The following is a 19722-nucleotide window of genomic DNA, read 5'->3' on the forward strand; positions in this document are numbered from 1 at the left end:
TGGAGTACAATATGGCATGAATCCGGAATTGGCAGAGGGATAAACCAGACAAGGCCCATCCTGTTCCTAATACTGACTGCAGTGTGATGGTCTAAAGCCTTTGTGCTTCTGCACCATCATAGTGTTCACTATGCTTTTAGTGGGGCGTGTTGTTTTTCCTGAGAGAGTAGCAAGACTCAAGGGAACTGATCTTGGTGAAGACTACAAAATTAGGGTTGTTGATGATACGACAGCAGAAAATACTCTAAAAGATAAATTTTGAAGTCTTCAAAGGAAATAGGCTTCCCAAGAGACAAATCAGAAGACTGGAAAAGAGAACTCCATCTTAAAACTTAAGGTAATCTATGAGGCTTTGGAGCAGGTTTTAAGAAATACATACTTCAGTCTCTTCCTCTATTAGAGGCATGATTTCTGTCTGCCACATTCAGGAGCAGATGGGGAAATCCCAGAGACTGGTTTGTGCCAGCCCTTTTCCTGTCATAGTCACTTTTACAAATCAACACTTCCTGGGCAGAATTGTAACCTTGGGTACATCAGTATGTGCCTTTGGGGTGTACCTGTGCTCCTTTAGCTTTCTTTGAGAGCTAAAGGACAATGTCAAGCAGCTCAATTTTTAGGGTCAAAATAACAAACTGCCCGTTGTGAAAGAGCCAGCTTGGCTATGAGGGAGTTGGCTCTTGGCAGGGTGTCAAAGACTGGCAAAAACCCATGTTAAATATTCCCCAGAGGGATCTTTACCACTTAATGACAATCAGGATAGAGTATAAAACATCATAGCATGCTGCCTATATACCCATGAGCACGATGGCAGGAGACAAAAGAGAGTTTGTATATTTTGTTAAAAAGGAGTTCCATTTTCACACAGAATTGGAAATGTTGGCCTCGACTACATACAATGATGGAAATAAATGATAGCAGGTTTTCCATAGGTGGCCCTAGAAAGGACAGGAGTTTTGGTATTTAATGAATTTTTGGAGATGACAAGAGCACTCAGTTTTTTACTTTTAATGTTCACGTTTTAAAAGACTGCTTTCTGCTACATGCTGGTGACATTTTTTTTCCTAGACCCATCTGGAGTGTCTTAATTGGTTCTGCGCATGTTTATCTTGTTTTGCCTTCCAGTCAATTACTGGAAACTTCCACTCGGTCCAACTGTGTGTTCTTCTCCCCATTATACCTTCAGCTACATGTGTTCCCTCAAGATATATATTCAAATTTATGTTGCTAGACAGTTTTGTCTCTGATTACAAACACAACTGCTTTTAAATGTGTCAAGTAGCCTGTTGCAAGCCTGAATGTGTGTGTGCATGTATAAACTAGAGGAATTCATGGATAAATGTATATCGATTAGGAGGGAACCTTTAACTGAGCCAGAGAAAATGGCAGATGTGCATTTCTAGGCTCTGATGCAGCAAAGTGCTTAAACACCTGTTTCACTTAAGAACATAGGCATCCCAATTGACGTTAATGGGACTATTCACACTTAAAAATAAGCACATAGATTGAAGAGTTGGATTGAGGCCAGGAATATTAAGAGGCAGCAGCCATGGTGTTTATGAATTGTCTTTCTCTCAGGCAGTAAGTTCATAAACCGGTATCTTTAACAGTGGGACTGCTTCTGCTTTGTGCAACCACAGAAACTGAAGAAACAGGAAGGATGGGACAGTTCTACAGAAAGGTATTAAAAGCCACTGAATTAGAATCTTCTTCCAGACACTGAATACGTCAAAGGTTGAAGAATCCACTTGAAAGTTAGAGATTTGGTTCAGGCTGACCATTTGATGTAGTAACTCAAATACAGACCAGACATACTAAGGCCTGGAGTTTCTCTTCTATTAGCTGTACTTGTATGATGTCAAATTAAAACACCCCATGCCAAACTTTAATGTTCTATGTGGATCTATCCCAAGGCTTCTATCTAAGGAGGGGAGAAACCTCACTTTGGTCAGAGTGGAACTTTGGTGGGTTCTTTTTGCTTTTCACCCAATGAAAAGTGCCTTTCTAGCGTGACATCTTTCAAAAAGCTGTAAGGCACGTGTGTGTTTATGCCCTTACCTCTCTTTGGGCTAACGCTGCATCTTCAGACTCATTTCAACCTAGTGCTTAGTACAAATGCCTTTGGCTGTCTTGCAAGCAAAGAAAGTGATGCTGATGAATACACGAAAAGAATTTGCTGACTCTTCTGTCTGAAATCACACCAAGTACTAATGGAAATGCTGGGTCTGCTTTGTTGGAAAACAACACAGAATCTCCAATCTGTGAATTACCCATTCCCATTGATAATGAAGAGAAATACCTTTCCTTACATCCTAATAAATCTGAAGAACATTATGCAAATTGAAAAATGCACCTTTGTCAGAATGCTGTCAGGTAGCACCTTTCACTCTGGAGAACTATTTGTAAGCACAGAAACATCGAGAAAGTAGTAATAAATTGCTCTGGTACACTGTTCTGGCAGCCGTTAATAAATCAATGTGAAGGGGAGTTCTGAAGGGCAAAATGTTGCTGTCGGTAGGTGTCCAATTTAATTTTGCTCAAAATTAATATTTCGGATATGATAAGTGAGCTGGCAGGAACAGATTTCATGATTAATTCTGTGGAGTCAAAAATGCTTTGATGGCACTTTAATAGCAGCTTCACTGATCTAAAAGTCCCTTCAACTAGCTGGTGTGCTTCAGTTCCCAAATTATATTATTAAACCTCTTTTGTTGGTTTGTAAATAATGAAATGTTGCATATTAAAAGGTGAAGTTTATCCTGCTTCTAGTTCTACCCATGTAAAGTGATGGGGGCTTGACTGGGATATATAGTGGTTTGAACAAAATCAGGTAAAGGTCAACCCGTTTGAGAAAACAACCATAAGTTATTTTGTTAGGTACCTAATTCTCTTGACCCTGTCAAGACCTTGATTTTGTGCTGGAATGAACTAGAGAATGTTTGAAGGTTCATTACTATCTACTTAGGGTGGACTGGGAAAGCTTTTAAATGCAGAATGTTATTAACAAATATTCATTTTGTTTCAAAGTGAAGACCTTTCATCTCTGCATCTCAGGGACCTTTGCAAATGCTGATCAGTGAAGATTTGCTGTGTCCTTGTCAAATTTCTTACCTAACATTTGTATACACAAACCCATTTCTTTAATGGAGTTGTCCTTTGTATTGGACATTTGCTGATATGCCAGCTTCTTAAGGAGATTCTTCTATTATCATTTTACAGATAGAAAAACTGAGTTACAAAAGGGCAGGTTCACATCTAAGTTAAATGCCTCCTTGAATCTGTAAGTATTTTACAACTTTTTGCTGATCATTTTTCTTGTAAACTACAGACTTTTTAAATCTTGAGACAGGCGTGGTTCTAGAAATTTGTAAAAGCAAATAGGCACGAGTTTGGATGTACATATGCATATTAAAAATGAGAAGATACATTTATGCAATACAGATGAAAAATCATGTGGATGCATAAAATGTATAAAAAAACCTGATTAACTTTAGCAATGTAAATTACCCTTATGTTTATGCATTTCTTCAATTTAGAATATTCATGAAAAGCCATGGAAACTAGACATGTTGCTAGTTGTTTCCAAGAAGGTAGCACTCAACCTGATTAACTTGTATTTTGAGCATAGTGTATATATATATATAATTTGTGTAGAATTTACAGTTTGTGTCTTTCATAGCAAAGTGTACACGGGATGAGTGAATGAAAGCTTTGTCAATTTTGTCCTGAAAGGAACTATTTAGGTGGAGCTTACACCAGCTCATCTATCCCTAATTTCCTCTGTTTATGTCAAAAGCAGGATTATGCCAGGTTTAACACAGAGCCGGTAAAGTCAGCAAACACCAGTGGCAAAAATCATCTCACTGGCAGAGGCAATGTGTGGGGCAGAGGTGTGCTCTGAACTGCACCCAATGTGCCTCAAATGTGGGTCACCCTAAATACTCCTGGTGACATCTGGGCTTGCCAGAAAGATGTTTCCTGCAGTGTGAGTGATTTGTCCGTTGTGCACACGCCCAGGGACACTGCTGCTGGGAGCTCTGGTCAGTCTCTGGATCCTGGCTTTGTTTCAGAGGACCTGAGCCCAGCTTTGCCAGAGGCTCGCCAGTTTGGCTGTTCTGGTCTGCAAATACACTTGTTGCTCCTGCTGAAAGCCATTAGGAAAAACAATGTAAACCCAGCATTGTTTGACATCTAAACTCCAGCTGTCAGGCATGGGAGAGGCATCATTAATTTCTGAGGGGTTTTCTTATATATCTGGAGGAGTAAATGAAAAGGTGAAAATGAAAAATTAATTCTCTTATATAAATGGAGCACTTGGATTATAAACTAGCCATAATGTTCTGTTTCTGTGGCAACACAGAGGGACTGAAGGCTCTTACAGTAGTAGTTCTCTGACTCACTCCTTGAAATTAATGCAGTCATTTAATTTGAGGCTGTTGGTTTGGCAAAAGAACTTCAGAAGCAGCACTTTGATGTCTTTTTGTAGCTGAGGAAAAGCCTTTAATTAGGTCACCTAAACTTCATTTTCTTTTAAACTGTTCACTTTCACAATTCCTTTTTTCCTTTCCTTCCTCTGATGTTTCAAAAAATATGCCAGTGATATTTAAGTTTATTTATTATGCACTGGCATTAAACCTTTGCTATTAACATTTACTTATATACTTGAAAATTGATTAATTAAGTGTAGGGGGAGAATTATTCATTCATGTTTCATTTAACATTCTACATGCTTGTCATATACATATGTTGTGCTCTGTAAGAGTAACAACTGTAGTGGATGAAAAAAGGTGTTATGTCTCACAGCACAATGGCCTTCGTGGTCTTAATTTCATATGTACGATGAAAATTAATTTTGACTAAGCTGCTAAGAATGGATGAACTTTTGAGCTGAGCTGCAAAGTCAGGGATTGACAGATCAGCCTAAATTATGGGCAAATATTATGTAAAGGATTCTATAGAAGCTAATGCAGGAGTATGGTATTGCATTATCTAACAGTTCTTTGTGTATATTGTTTGGGAGGTTCAGAGGAGGAAGAATTTGTTGGTGTGCATGTTCAAACAGGCACAGTTTTGATTGAGAACTTCCACAATTATTCTCATGCAAAGGAGGAGCAGAAGCAGTACCAAATGACCTGTCATGCAGTTAAAAGGATGGAATTCAGCCTGTGCAGTGGCACAGACCATTACCCACGCTCTGTTAATGTTCTGTATTAGCAGCCCCATACTGAGCACTGTGCTGGTTGTGGCAGGATCCTCACAGAGACAGATCCAGCTCTGGTAAATGGTGATGAACTCTTGTAAAGCCAGTCTGCAAGGCATCTGATGAATGAAATGCATTTACATGAAGCATTGAGTGTCTTTTGTGCTTGATCTGAGGGTCTTGCAGTGAAGAAATGGCTCCATTTGGGGGATGCTGTGTTTATGGACAATTCTTTAGCCAAAGCAGCAACTGGTGGTGTTTTCCAGCAGCTGGTACAGCAAAGCAGCATCTCTTTTGAGGCTTTAACGTGCCCACCTGTGTCTCACCTTGCAAAGGACTGTAGGCACACATGGTACCTCACCTAGTACAGTAAAATAATTCAATTGGTATAATAAAATGATTAGGAGGAAAAAAAATAGACAAGGTTGGAAGCAATAAAAGGGTATTTTCTATGAATACGGTGCTGTACTGAGAAAAAAAAAGTAGTAAATTGTAATTCTCTCAACATTTTTAGATCTCTCCTTATTTTAAGATCTCTTCTTTTTTTTTTTTCTTTTTTTTCTTTTTTGTGGCAAATTTCAGTTTAAAACACAAATAAGTTGTATATATATGATCAGAATACATAAATGTATTCCTTTTATGTTCAGAAATGTGTCTCCTTGTCAGTTCACTGCTATGTGGCTGTTGTTTTTTTATCTCCTGATGTGGTGATATATCAGAAAATCAGAAATGGGTAGCTAATAGCAGAGCTCTATTATGCCAAGAACAGACTTCTTAAGAAAGGGAGCTATTTAGGAAAAGTAACTACGCTTGTGCATTATAGGGTATAGAAAAGAGTTATTAGTCATCTTAATGCCTCTCTTTTTTTTTTTTTTTACCAAAGCACCATTGTTCCCTGCAGAACACTCCTCTTTTCTCTGTAGCTTTCAGTAATCCAGATGGACAGAAATTCATTGTCACTACAATGAAATAAAACTATAACAAAGAACTGGATCACAGTGCCGTGTGCTGAGATTTTAGTCAGGTGCATGTGGTGAGCAGGGAGGCATTGAAGGTTTTTGTGTGTGTAGAAGATGCAGAGACACAAAGTGAAGGCATCAGAGTGTGATCAGGAGCAAACATTGATCTTCCAGTGGGTTTTGGGTTTTTTGGTTTTGATTTTTTTTTTTTTTTGTTTGTTTTGTTTTGTTTTTTTGTTTTCCCCACAAAGAATAATGGAGGAGCAGGGGAAGGGGGTAGTCAAATATGAGATGAGTGACATATAACAAAGAAGATTTTATGATCTACACTTGGGGAGACTTTGGCAGAAAAATCTGACACCTGATACATCATCTGGTACATTCCAGAGGGGAAGAAATGTGTTCTTGGCAGTTTCTGTAAACACCTCAGAGATAAGAGCTGCTTCTGGCTCAGGATAGCATGATGATATTGAGAAAGAAGGGAACACTTGCAGATGCAGGGAAATTAATGTGAATTTGGTACTAAAATGCTAATGGTCTTTTTCAGTGCATCATAGGTTAAAACTGAAGACACACAGTATGTTACATTTGTTTTTTCCTGTACTCTCATGCTTTGATTAGACTACATAAATAGAATCATATTAATTGTATGTCATCTTACCATCTGCAATTGAAATTCAAGGCTGTAGCTTGCAGCCTTTTGATTGAGATGCAGAAGAGCTTTTGTTATTACCTTTTTGTAAAAGAATTTACTGTCCCTGTTTTTGCAAAAAAGATCTGGTTTTCTCCCCTTTTAATTTTTTTTTCTGTCCAATTTATTGATTTATTTCTATTGTTTAGGGATAATTTTTCTACTGATGGGTAATGATTAAAAAAGAACAAATCTCCTGCACCAAAAGGTATTCCTAATATTCCTGTTACTGATAAACTAAGGTCAGCTTCAGTCCTGAACATACTGAAAAATAAATGTGTAATAGAAACCTTCCTGCAGGTTTAGGATGATTATCATCACAACTTCTTCTGCCATGAAAGAAAGTGAGTCTGGAACACACAAAGAACACGGGGGGAAATTATTTTTGCATTATGTCTTTTCTAACAGATTTTGTGATATTTCTTTAGGAGATGATTTTGGAGGTACTGATAAGTGAGTCTTACTGGAAGCAAGAAAAAGAGTCAGATCTATTTTTCAGTCCACACAAAGATATGGGTCAGTTCTATAAAAATGTTCTTCCTTGTTAGGTAATTGCATGGAGCTTCTAAATCTCCTGTGTGCTTGATGGATTTGTGCTCTGGATATTGACTGTTGTTCATGGCATGCTTTTATTTGGGTTTTGTGCTCTAAGGCTGAACTAAGATTAAACTTGCATATCTGTGTTCCTGTTGAATTTTTGTGGTTTGTGCCGTCCTTCATAGCTGTGCAAAATGACAGTCTGGTGCTGTGGGGTTTGATCTCCAGGGCACAGACAGGTAAAGCCAGAGCATTTTCATGCATCTTCACTTGATTTTTCACCTGTGCTAGCAATCAGTTGAGAGTTCACAGATTGAAAAGGTGTGAAAACCCCTTGGGTGCAAAATTCTGCCTAGTCAAGCATCCCAGCTCTGCTGTCCTGTCACGAAGCCAGCATTGCTACACTGCTCAAGTGGGTATGAATCTCTCCCATTCAGATTTAGAAGTAATTATGTACAGGATGTCAGACACTTCACGCAGTCTGTGTCTGCACCAACATAAAAGACAGTGGAGAATTTAGTTTGTAATCAGCATTGATGTTTCTGATTTGTAGAGTGACCTTGAGTATAGATTGGCTGCCCTTCCAGAGGCTTTTAGCAGGCTTCCCTCACGCTGTTTGCTCCCTCATGCCGTGTCTGAGGAGAAGAACTTGTGGGTTCGTGGGTGTAGGTTGAGGGGAACCTCAGCTTGCCCCGTTAGTGAGAGCTCACAGCGCAGAACCAGCCATGTCCTGGGCATCAGGGATTTGTTCTGCCCTCTGCTCTGCTCTGGTGACAGCCCACCTGGAGCACCCTGTCCAGCTCTGGGGCCACAGCATAAGGATAGGGGACTGCTGGAGCAAGTCCAGAAAGGCCATGAAGATGCTGCAAGGGCTGGAGCTCCTCTGTTCTGAAGGCAGGCTGGGAGAGCTGGGCTGTTCACCTGGAGAAGGATCCAGGGAGACCCAAGAGCTCCTTCCAGGGTCTAAAGGCCTCTAAGAGAGCTGGAGACGGACTTGGGACAAGTGCCTGGAGTGGTAGCATAAAGGAGAATGGCTTCAAACTGTTAGAGGGCAGGTTAGATGGGATATTGGGAAGTAATTCTTCCCTGTGAGGGTGGTGAGGCCCTGGCATAGGTTGCCCAGAGGAGCTGCAGCTGCCCCATCCCTGAAGTGTTCAAGGCCAGGTTGGACAGGGCTTGGAGCAACCTGGAATAGTGGAAGGTGTGGCAGAGGTATGGAATGAGATTATCTGTAAGGACCCTTCCAACCCAAACCATTCTATGTTCTATTCTGGTGGTCACTGTAAGGCTGTGTGAATCCATAATTTCTGGACTGTTTTGACACCACTTATCGTTCGTGAGATTCTGTGAAATAAAGGATCAACAGTACCCTTTAGTTCATACTTGCTTTTCTTATTCCTGATAAGCCTGGACACTTGGGACCTTGTAACTGATAAACCTTGGACAGCAAAGCATAAGAGTATCTGCCCAACACAGAGGTTCCTTCATCTTTCATGAAGGATCTGTCATCTAATTGACACCTTTAGTCTGAATTTTCTGAAACCATGTTGCTCTTAATAAATGTTAACTAAGCATTAACCTGTCATTGATCTGTACATGTTAAGGAAAAGCAAAGCCAGCATGCTGAGGAGCACTTTAGATTTGCAGTTTGTGGTAAAGTGCTCTGATTTTTGAAGAATAAAGCAACAACCCTCAGTGCTATAAACCATCAGTGGCAAAACAAGTGGCAGAACTGAAGGACAGGCTGCTTTCAGAGTAGGATGACTGCTGGTTCAGTCCACAGGTGGAATGTCACGTAGGACACAAAAGAAAGATGAAAGGCTCCAAATATTTCAGAAGGCAAAGAGTGTAGAAGGATTTATTGTCGAATTCTTACCGCCTTTTATAAGGTGTTGTGGTACAGACTTAACATGATTGGTGAATAGAAGCAACACCTCTCTAATCCCACTGGTGAAACCAGAGAAACAGCAAAACACCACCTGGAGAAAGATTGTTTTAGAAAGGATAGTTGTTTTGCCAAGATTGTTTAGAGAAAAGGCTTTCTTGACAACTTTTTCCTTGGGGAAACAGCGCTGCTGGCAGGCTAAAATCCCTTCAGACTTAGAAATGTCAGGCCCACAGTGGAATATAAGTCCTAGGCTTTTAAGGGATGGCTGATTATGTGCTATGCTCACATAATTGTTTAATCTTTTTCTTGATGTCCTGGATATCCGTTGTTTTTGCTTTCTTACCTCTGCCATCTCTCTCCAGCTTACCAGTTGTTTCTGTTACACAGACGTGGCTCAATGTTCAGCACAAGCAAGGGTAAGGTGTCTCTTGGAAATGTGAACTGGGTTGAAGGTAGTGTGTGTTTTTCTAAAGCAAGGAAGTTTCCAGTGGCAATGAAAGTTTTTAGCTTACAATCTATTACCAGTTGTGCTCACAAAATAAAATTGAGACCAGCCAAATCTAGCCAAATGTTGCCACAATAGCTGTGCTGAAACACAGAGTGTTGACCAACTGCATGGGGCAGCTGTCTGGAAAAATTTTTTGCTCGATCTTGTTTCAGTTTCTTGAGAGGAATAATTTATTCCATTGCAACTCTGGCAACAATAAGGCTTTTATAATCATGACTAATCAATGTTGCAAAATCTTGCTCTTAGTGTTATCTTAAAGAGTTCTGTTGTACCTGTCCTTATTACTCATTTCTTGCAAACTGTAAAACAACTGGGCATGAAAAAAGAACTGAGAAGAGGAGAAAGGGACTCACAGTTGTGCTCTTGCAGTGCCAAATAAATTTATTTGATTTTCTGTTCTGGTTAAAGTACTGAAGAGGAAGGTAGTTTGAAGTATGATATTAAAGGGAATATGCCATTTCTGGCTAATTGAAGTGTTTTGTTTTTCATAAGGATTCATTCCACTATAACCATAAAAGAGAGACTTTTAATTAGACTTTTGAATCCCATTAGGAAAAACAAATATCAATACTTAACTACACATATGACTTGGTAGAAAATTGCTAATGTAATTAGATTTTAATAGTGTTAATGACTCTCATTTCTTATTAGTAAGAATTAAATCTAATGCAAGATTGTATGAAAAATTGTTACTGCTTGTTTTCCTACCCTCAAATGTAAAGCAGTTGTATGTACCTGAAGTCAGTTTTCTCTTGTTTTTTGAAGTCAGGTAGTGCTGTGGAATTTAGCCTAACTGGCCTATGACAGGAGGATTTTCAAGTGAATCTAAAAGCATGACATTTTAAGTGTAGTAAGAGGATTTGGTATTCCTAGAAGTATTGCAGCAAGCACTGAGATGCTGTAAAAGAGAACCATGGAGAAAAAAAACCAAAAACCAACCCTTAGACTCAAGATTTACAGGTAATCTGCACTAACCAGTCAGTGTAACTACACTAATAAGTAGCTGTGGAAAGGTTTTTCTTTAAAAATCGTGCCAAAATTTGGCCAGTGGAAGAAGGTGTTCTGATAAGTGATGCAGTATCATGATGCAATTTTAAAAAGAAGTTTGCACACCTCTGCTGCTGTCTAGACTTCACAAGTGACCTTGTTGAAAATGAGAATTATCTATATCAGGTGACACATCAAAATACTTTATGGAAACAGCTCCAGGCTTTAGCCTTTCAGAATCCAAACCTGGACTGCTGGAACATGAGCATAAAAATTGCAAATGAGTTATATGACTCAGGCATCAGATTAAGGAGTAAACTGTATGCCAGTGCTGGAAGAGAAGATTAATAAAAATCATAGATATTTGTTTGAGTAGTTTGAAATATGAGTAGTATGAGCACAAATTCAACTTTATTTGGATGCTTAAAAATCAGGGTTCTAGACAGCTTAAAGCTCAGTATAGTGTTCAGTGTGGTTCTGGATAGAAAGGCATGTAGAGTTACACTCCTATAATTTCCATTTTATTTTTACAGACACAAATGTAAGAGGCAGAAATTAGTCACGAGGCTTTTATACCCACATCCTCAATTTATATCCAAATCCAGGCTTTTCATGTCACTGTCAAGGCAAAATTGCGTGAGTCCTTCTCTTAAAAGCCAAACACTGCAAAAGAAACCCCGATAACTGTGCTCGTATTTCTTTCCAGCCTAATATATTTCTAGTTTCAGAGCCTGCCATTACTTTTGCTGTATTTCTTTGTGACAGAACACTGCATTCAGGCCCTTAGGCTGCCTTTCATCCTGGCATTCAATAATAATGGACAGAGTGTAAAGATCTGTAATCAAAAGGTAAACACTGCAGCATTGTGTACAAATAACTCTTGAGATATTTATTCTGAAAGACATCCAGGTTAACATTTTAGCTGAGGACACCAGGGAAAACCTTCCTGGTGGTGAGTTCCTTTTTTGTGTTTGGTTTTTTTTTTTTGTGTGTCTGGTGTTCAGCTGTTTCCCAAGTACACTGAGCTGTGTGAGCTGGCAGCACAGAGCCGCCTCAGCAGCAAGGCCATTTTAATGTGACAGCTCTGAAATTCACCCACTCCTGTTTTCTCGTTCTTGTCCTGATTCCCCTTTAAGCAGCAGGGGCTGGAGGGGTCCTACTCCCCTGTCTAAACATAAATGTTGTACCACTTGGGCGCTACTGGTGTCATGTAATCACTCCTGTCCTCACAGACTGGCAGCAGATGCAGTTAACCTGGTGTACAACACTTCAATTCCATGACCTGTTCCCGATTGCCAACAGGACTAAGCCCTATGGTATAAGGTGCTCTCTAGAGATCTGTTTATCACTGTGACCTCTGTCATTCCAGGAATTGCACCCTAACTTGGTCACACTATGAGAGTGCAAGCAGAGAATACAGCTGTCTAAGGAGCCAACACAAATCAAGGTAGATAAAGCTGCGTGGTGAAAAGCAAGAGATAGCAGTCATTTATTTTGCAGAAGTATAAAAAATCTGTATCAACTGCTATGGTTTAAAGGTTATCTGAGGAGACAGACCCAATGGACTCTCTGCTGCAAGCTCTGCTGACAGGCTCCAGGGCTGCTTTGGGTCTCACCTGTGCAGAAAACAGGCTGCTCTATTGCTTTGGACAGTGCTTCGTGTGTGGGAAGGTGCCATGAGGATAAGCTGCAGCTTTCTGGTGATTCTCTTAATCAGGCACATTCCTTGGATGCCTCCATTTTATGGAAAAATTGCTTCATGGCCATCTGGCACTCCCTGACAACATCTGTGACATGACCCTCTTCTTCATCATGTGAACTTCTGCAGGGACACTCACAGCACCACCACTCACAGAGGCCAGTGAGGAACAGAAGCAAAAGCAGCTGCTGACTAGTCTGGGCATTTGTAGGCCTCTGATTAAACTAGTTAAACTTTGTCAAAACTTTTGAGCCTTTAAAGAGACTTGTAGGAACTCATAACTCCCATCAGGCTGACTTCCTATATTTTAATATGTGCTAGACCCCTAGAATCCAAGCAAGAGGTTAAAAATTCCTAGGTGCATTACATATGAGCCCAGATTTTATAGAGTTCCTTTCTTCTCTGCTACCCTTAGATATTGGTGACACAAAGCCATATGAAGAAGATTGTGTCTCTTACTAGAGAATGTAGTAATTGCTTACCTTATTATTCACTTGGACTTGGATTAGATGCAAAATGAGAGAGTTAGGAAAGTGAGAATTTAAGTAGTCTTTTCTAGTCTTTTCATTTTGCTTCTATGTTTCTTCAGCCCTTATGTACATGATAAAGTGAATGCTCTGTACAAAAGGTACCCAGGCCTTGGACAAAACATCAGGTTAATTCATGACAAAGGGGGTTGTCTCAGCTACAAACTCATGATACAGTTCCCAAAAATGATTCAGCTTGGCCCCCTGTAGCATGTGGAGCCCTGGATCTCAATGCCCAGTGCTCTCTGATGTCTGCTTCCATACACAGACTATTTCTTCAACTTTTCAGCTGTCTGATCTCTTGTACACAGCTGCTACCAAGCCGCTTCCTGCAAGTATTTCAAGATTCAGCTGATGCTTTTTGTGTTTGTAGTATTAATGTCTCTTGTGGTTTAATCCCAAATGGCAGCTAAATATTATGTAGCCACTCACTCAGGTCCCTTCCTTCCCTCCACTGGGAAGAGCAATCAAAAGGAAAAAAGTGGGGAGATATACCATTTTGTGAGGGGGGGGGGGGGGGGGGGGGAAAAAAAAAAAAAAAAAAAAAACCCAAACAAAAAAAACCCACAAACACCCAGGAGAAGCAGGTGATGGCACAGTGCAATTGCTCACCACCCACTGATGGATGTCCAGCCCATCCCTGAGCAGTGATCACTGATTCTGAGCCAACAGCCCCAGTTTATAAATAGGACATGACATCCTATGGTGTGGAATATCCCTCTGGCCTTATGTTCAGGTCAGCTGTCCTGGTTCTGCTCCCTCCCAGCTTGTGCACCTGTGCTGACAGGGCATGGAAATCTGAAAAATCCGTGAGTGTAAGTACTACTTAGCAGAGAACAAATGTCTCTGTGTTATCAACATATTTTAACACTAAATTCCAAACAGAGTACTGCACCTGCTACTAAAAGAAAATTAGTTCTATCCCAGTCGAAAGCAGGATATGACCCTGGAGGAAGCAGGCTGGACAGGGTGGCGTTCTGATGGAGGTGGTAATGCCTGGTCTCACCCTGGCTCTGCTCTCCCCCAGTGCTTGGCAGCTCAGCCTCCATGTGATGTGCTTGTGATGAGGGGAGAGCAGGATAAATGCCCTGAGCAAGGTGGAAGCAGAGGGAGAATTGTGGTGTTCCCAGGGCTGCTCAGGAAGCAGGTGCTGAGAGTGCTGACATGTCATTAGCCTCTCAGGATTGTGTCTGGGCCATCAAATCTTATTTACCACTGTTATGACTTTCCTTTCAAGGTTTCCTTGGCTTCCTGTATCTCCTGTTTTGTTTTCTGATAAAGAACTGAAATACCATGGAGACAAACTCCTTATAAACACCAAGCAGACAGGTAGGTCAGCCAGTTTTCAGCACATTATTTTACATGACATATTGAGTGGGAGCACAGTGAAGGCTGGCAAAACATCCAGTTATACTGAAACCAATCAATTGTCTCATGCAGTGGATACAGATGATTCTGTTCATAACAAAAGAAGAATAAAAAAAAGCAGAATTCTGAGAAACCAGAAGTGACATGCTGTGTGAAGCATCTCTCCGTTACAATTTGAAAAATCAGATAGATAATTTAATTATGCTCTCTCTTTGTCCGTACTGTTTTGAACAGCAGCGACTTTAATCTGCCTTCCTATACCACATTTATCCCTCTTTGTCAGAGATTACTAAGTCATTGTTAATTAAATCAAAGTTAACAGGAATACTTACAAATTAAAACAATACTCACAAAGACTAAGTCTGGATGAGTCACATTTGTATTTTTATTCTAGGGTCTAAAATTAAGGAAAATAAAAGGAAAAATATTTAATTCTCATGACAACCTGTTGGTGACAGCAAAGTTACATTGAAGTGCAGCTTGCATCGAAAAGCAAGCAGAAATAAACGAAGCTGAGCCCTGCATATTCTCAGAGAAAGGTAGACTCAACAGATTTTCATTAAATTGCTTAATTATGTTTATATAAAAAACACCTGGTTTCTTCTAGTTTTAAAGTGACTATCTGACCCAGCAATGCCTTGGCTAAGTAAAACAGTGACTGCAAAGAAAATTGCAGATGGTAGTGTGGGGAGAACCCATTGTTTCACTTAGGGAAGAACAAAAGTTCTCAGAGAGCAAATTAAACCTCATCTTTCAAATGGAGTCACTGTGTTGTCCCACTTTGTGGGCAAATGAAACGTGTGGGGCATGAAATAGCACTTAAGTTGATTAGATTTAAGTCACCTATTTCTTAAAGCCCAGGTTGGGTTAGGAAGTGTTTGCTCCTATTGTGCCCCATGTTTGAGGTGATACAGGACCCTCCTCCAAGTTCTGAGTGGGCATCTAGAGCAGGAGAGTTCAGGTAAAGTTATTTATTTGCCTAAGCATGTGTAGTAGAAAATTGTCTAAATATAGATCCAGTTAATGGGTAAATGAGGCAGTAGGATTAGATATGTATTTACAGAAGTTGGAAAAGAGACCAAGGTCTCTTTAAAACTATTTTGGGAACTCTGCCCCATTGAGTTCACTGGAGTTTAGAGAATGAAAATTGTTCTTGTGAGGGTTTATTGAGGCCTGAAATGTTGCCAACAGTCAAACACTGAACAAATATGGTTTCTTTAGCAAGCCTAGCTTGATGATTGAGTATTGAACGATTTATAATTTCTTTAATAAAGCTTTTTTCCCCTTCTTCTTTATCCTCCACTGCTGACAGTAATAGGCTGTTCTGTACGGACCCACTGTATCGAAGCAAGATGCTGAGAGCAAAATTCAGCTGAAACACAGCCACAAAAATGTTTATGCAGAGCTTACTGTAAATGGAAAACATCAAATTTCATAAAGCAGCAGCTGAGTCACAGTAGTTGACTGTTGCTTGGATTCTTCCTACCTTTTCGCAGATAAATGGATTGCAGTGGATGTCTTTGGAGTTAAATGTCATGAAGGAAGATGGAAAAAAAATAAGTAAAGAAACAGACTTGGTTTGTGATGTTTTCGGTTGTTGCTTTTTTGTTTCTGCATGTGTGTAAAGATACAATAGTGTAAGTGGTAAAAATGAAGTGATGGGCGCATTTAATTTTGTCTGATCAGCCGTAACTCTAGATTTTCAAACAGATTTCCTGGAGATGAATCATTGAGTCAGCTAGAATATGTGAAATGATTGATACCAATTTTCTGTTGAGAAAGCCACGTTTAGTTAAAATGCAAGCTTTCCCTAATGAAATAATCTGCCAAAATCTGGGCTGTTGTCCACAAAATGCAGAGAGGCTGAAAAACAAAGCATGTTGATTGCTAGGAAATACCTATTTTTGTTGTCAATCAGGGCTTTTTATTTCAAGCTGGACAAAAATTTGGACATAATTTTGTAAGCCTGGTGCAACAAGTCTATGGCATTTCAGGAAATACAGGGATTGTGTATTCAGGGGAAAAAAACTTCACCCCAAATTTTGTCCTTTTTCATCTTCTTTGTGCCAGTTTGAGCAGATTCAGTGATGTGTTTCTCATTCCTGTAGAAACAGTATTTTCCCCGATGTTCTCGCTCTACTGGAACATTTTGTAGTGACAAATCTTTAGAAATGATTTTAAGAAATCATAAGAAAATTTTAAGAAATCATAACTTCCCCCCCTGCCCCCCATAAATCGTGTTATCACTCCCTGTTTGGGGGGGGAGAAAACAGGGTGGAACGCTTCAGTTTTTCTGTAAGGATGGGAATTTCTGAAACCTTTAAGTGGGAAACCTGAGATACCAGATTTGTCAAGCACTTTCCATGTAATAAGCTTTTTCTCAGAATTCTCAAGTGCTGAGGATGATGTGCTACTCTAATTAACAACCTTTTTAAAGGGTGCAAAGACTTTTCCTGTTTCCTAACACTGACTTGCACAGTTGGTGTCTTCCTCGTGTCCCCTTCCCTCTTCTATCAGATGAACTGTTCTGCTAAAAGGCCAATTTAGTCATTATAAAGGGATTTTCATAGTCATGATGAGGTAAAGCAGAGTGTGAATATATAGGAGTTTATATTTAATGGGGAACTGATTAAAGGAGGATTGATTGCTGAGCAGATAGTTCAGACAGGCATGCATATGCAAAAAGAAAATACACATATGCATATATATGGCTTTGTCAATGTGATACTAATTGATGGAGAGGGTATGGATGTTTAATAAACATCCATCTGGAGGGCTCACTGGAATATGGATTACCAGCAAATCCAGCTGCCCATCCCCAGTGCCATTACACTGCCTGCCCCTCATCGTGTCCTGTTGGGATGTGACACTGCACTCCCCTCAAAGTGCAGTAGAATCCACCCTAGTGCATTGGGAAGAAGGAAAATAAACTTTTTTTGCCGTCTCTAAGTTTGGATGGGAAGTCTGTTATCAGCTCTTGCAGTGTTTGAAGTGGGTTGAGAGGGTAAGTGTCCATGGTTCACTGGTTCAGCGTGTCCGTGTGATAATGCAAACTAATGTGTGGTTACAGCTCCTAGCAACTTATTTCTCTCTGCATTGGAGCACTGTACAGGGAGCTGGAGGTACCTAGATAGACATGTGTTATAGGCACAAGAAGAATTATCAAGTCAATCTAAATAAAGACAATATTCATACAAGTTGGTTCCTCTTGGTGGATTCTGGCAGTGGGGGAATTGCAGATAAATGCAGATAAATGTTCTTATTATTTCATTCACTGGCAGATAAAATAGACTATTTTTCCTAATTTTTAAATTTACAGTTGTAGCCCTCGATTTTGGGTCCCTGCTCCTGGAATCTAAATTATTTGACACGGGCTGCTGTGGCTGTTGGGGAGATTGAAGTCAAAGGAAGTGCAGAAGCAGGAAAGCCTCCATCCCCATTTCCACTCTGTCAGCCAACAAGAGGAAACAGGAGATCTGCAACTTAAGTGATACGTATATATGTGTTTGGCTGCTAGTCTTCTATAGCTGATAAAGAGGAAAGCAAGGCCATGAGCAACTCTGAGAGAGGGTAGTGGAGGTTTTTTGAAAGGGGAGTGATAAACGCAATTGCTTTGCCCAAGACAGCTGGCATGTGAACAGAAATCTCTTCTTGTTCTTCATTCAGTGCTGTCCTGGAGACTAGAAATTAGTTCTGAAATTATGTGTAAAAGTTAGCTCTTGTGTATATGCATTGTTGGAAAGGCTCTCTGAGTTACAGAAGCACAGTGGAGCTGAACATTAAATGCAGGACATCAAACCTTGAATGGGTAAGGAATCCTGTGGATGAGGATGTGTTCCGTGCTCCTGCTGAAGGCTGCCTGTTAGGGAGCAGTCTGGATGGGACATGAAGGAGACCAGAGCAAAGGTAACCTAGAGGGAAAATGAGTCATCATTTTATTCTTCATTTGTATTTGCAGGATGAAGTTGCAGAATGTGAAGCTGAGCTTGCATGTGCTGGGTGAAGCCTGGGCTATGTTTCTGTTTCTGTCATTGACTTATCTCAGTAGTAGTTTCTGTTTCTCCAGGTGTGTGTTGATATTTGTGGATGTTGTGATAGTTACTGTGTGAAGATGATGCTGCAAGTTGTTTTCTTAGTGAGAGAACCTGGAGAAGGTCTTTGGATCTGAGCAGAGCGTGATTCTTCTGTTTCCTGTAATAACAGCTCTGGTTGGTTTGTTTGTGCAGGATTTCAAATCCAAGAAATTAGACAAGAGGAGCATGGGTGTTAATTTCCAGCTTGTTCTAATCAGTTTCTTCTGTCTTTAATGTATTTTATTGTGATCAGATGATGTAAAGATTGACTTGGAAATGTCCCATTGACTGATCTGGTAAGGAGAAAACAGCACATGAAAATGTTTTGTAAAGCAGTATAACAGCTTCAGTGGCAAGGAACAACAGGCTTGGTTCTGCTCCAGCATCTGCCAAATGGAGTAACTGAAACTCCTGTTTATTACATGGCATAAAAGAAATGGAATAATACTGTTAAGAGTGTTATCTTTGGAAAATGACTGCACCTCACTGAAGCATGACTATAATGATGGGGAATTATGCTGCTAAAGCACACCAGTTTTGTGGCACAGTCACTAAAACATATACTGTGTGGTGTTCTTCGTAAAGGCTTTATTGCAGACACTCTTGTATTAACATATTGTCATGAGGCCAAAATTGGCATTGCTTTTGTCTGGAGCATTCTGGAGGGAAACCACTGCTTGTCCTGCCCTTTATCTAGGGCTTATAAGTGAAAAAAAACACTTAGTAGGATTTGTAGTCTTCATTAAACAATTGTGATATTGGATTTATCTTTTCCTGTGGGTAAATGCTGCTTGTCCTCTCCATTTCTTTGCAGAGTGGTTCAGATGAAGCACTCTCAGGACACAGCAAATGCTAATGGTAGTAGGATTATATTTTGGAGGAAATGAGACAAGACTGTTTTATAACTACTTTGCTGCTTGTCATAATAACGAGCTGAGTACTGTGGGTATGAATGTGGCTGCTGGCCACTCCTGTGTATTTTCTGACTCAGAATCTTACTGAGGAACTGTTATTCACTCTTGAAATAAAAGACCATTTTAATGGCAGCAATCTGTTGCTGGCCATAACTCCAGCCCACTTCTGAAGTGTCTTCTGTCTTATCTCTAGTGCTGGATGCCAAGTGACACAGTAAGGATGTATCAGCTTCCCACAAATTTAGAACTGCATTCATATTTGCATATCATTACATTTTTGAGGGGAACATTTTCAAGTCCTGCCCTCAATTTCACCCCTCACTGCATCAGCTTGGAGGAAAAGGCCTCGTTTCACTGCTGAAAAAGTAAATGAC

At 40.0% G+C, this 19722-nt stretch overlaps 1 long non-coding RNA gene across 3 annotated transcripts in view; it reads left to right on the forward strand.

The window, feature by feature from the left end:
* The window catches only part of LOC120759239 (uncharacterized), a 36825-nt gene extending 17444 nt beyond the window's left edge, over positions 1–19381 (forward strand). Inside the window, exons 2-5 of one of the 3 annotated variants that reach the window (XR_005703137.2) lie at positions 12137–12214; positions 14231–14322; positions 14756–14900; positions 15674–16275. This is a non-coding gene — a long non-coding RNA (uncharacterized LOC120759239). Of the gene's footprint in view, positions 1–3216; positions 3278–12136; positions 12215–14230; positions 14323–14755; positions 14901–15673 lie in introns of those variants that run through there. The other 2 variants (XR_005703138.2, XR_005703139.2) reach the window with 2 other exon arrangements.
* The last annotated feature ends 341 nt before the right edge of the window (positions 19382–19722 follow it).

The sequence above is a fragment of the Hirundo rustica genome, chromosome 14, assembly GCF_015227805.2.
Source record: "Hirundo rustica isolate bHirRus1 chromosome 14, bHirRus1.pri.v3, whole genome shotgun sequence".
In the NCBI taxonomy this organism is placed as follows: Eukaryota; Metazoa; Chordata; class Aves; order Passeriformes; family Hirundinidae; genus Hirundo; species Hirundo rustica.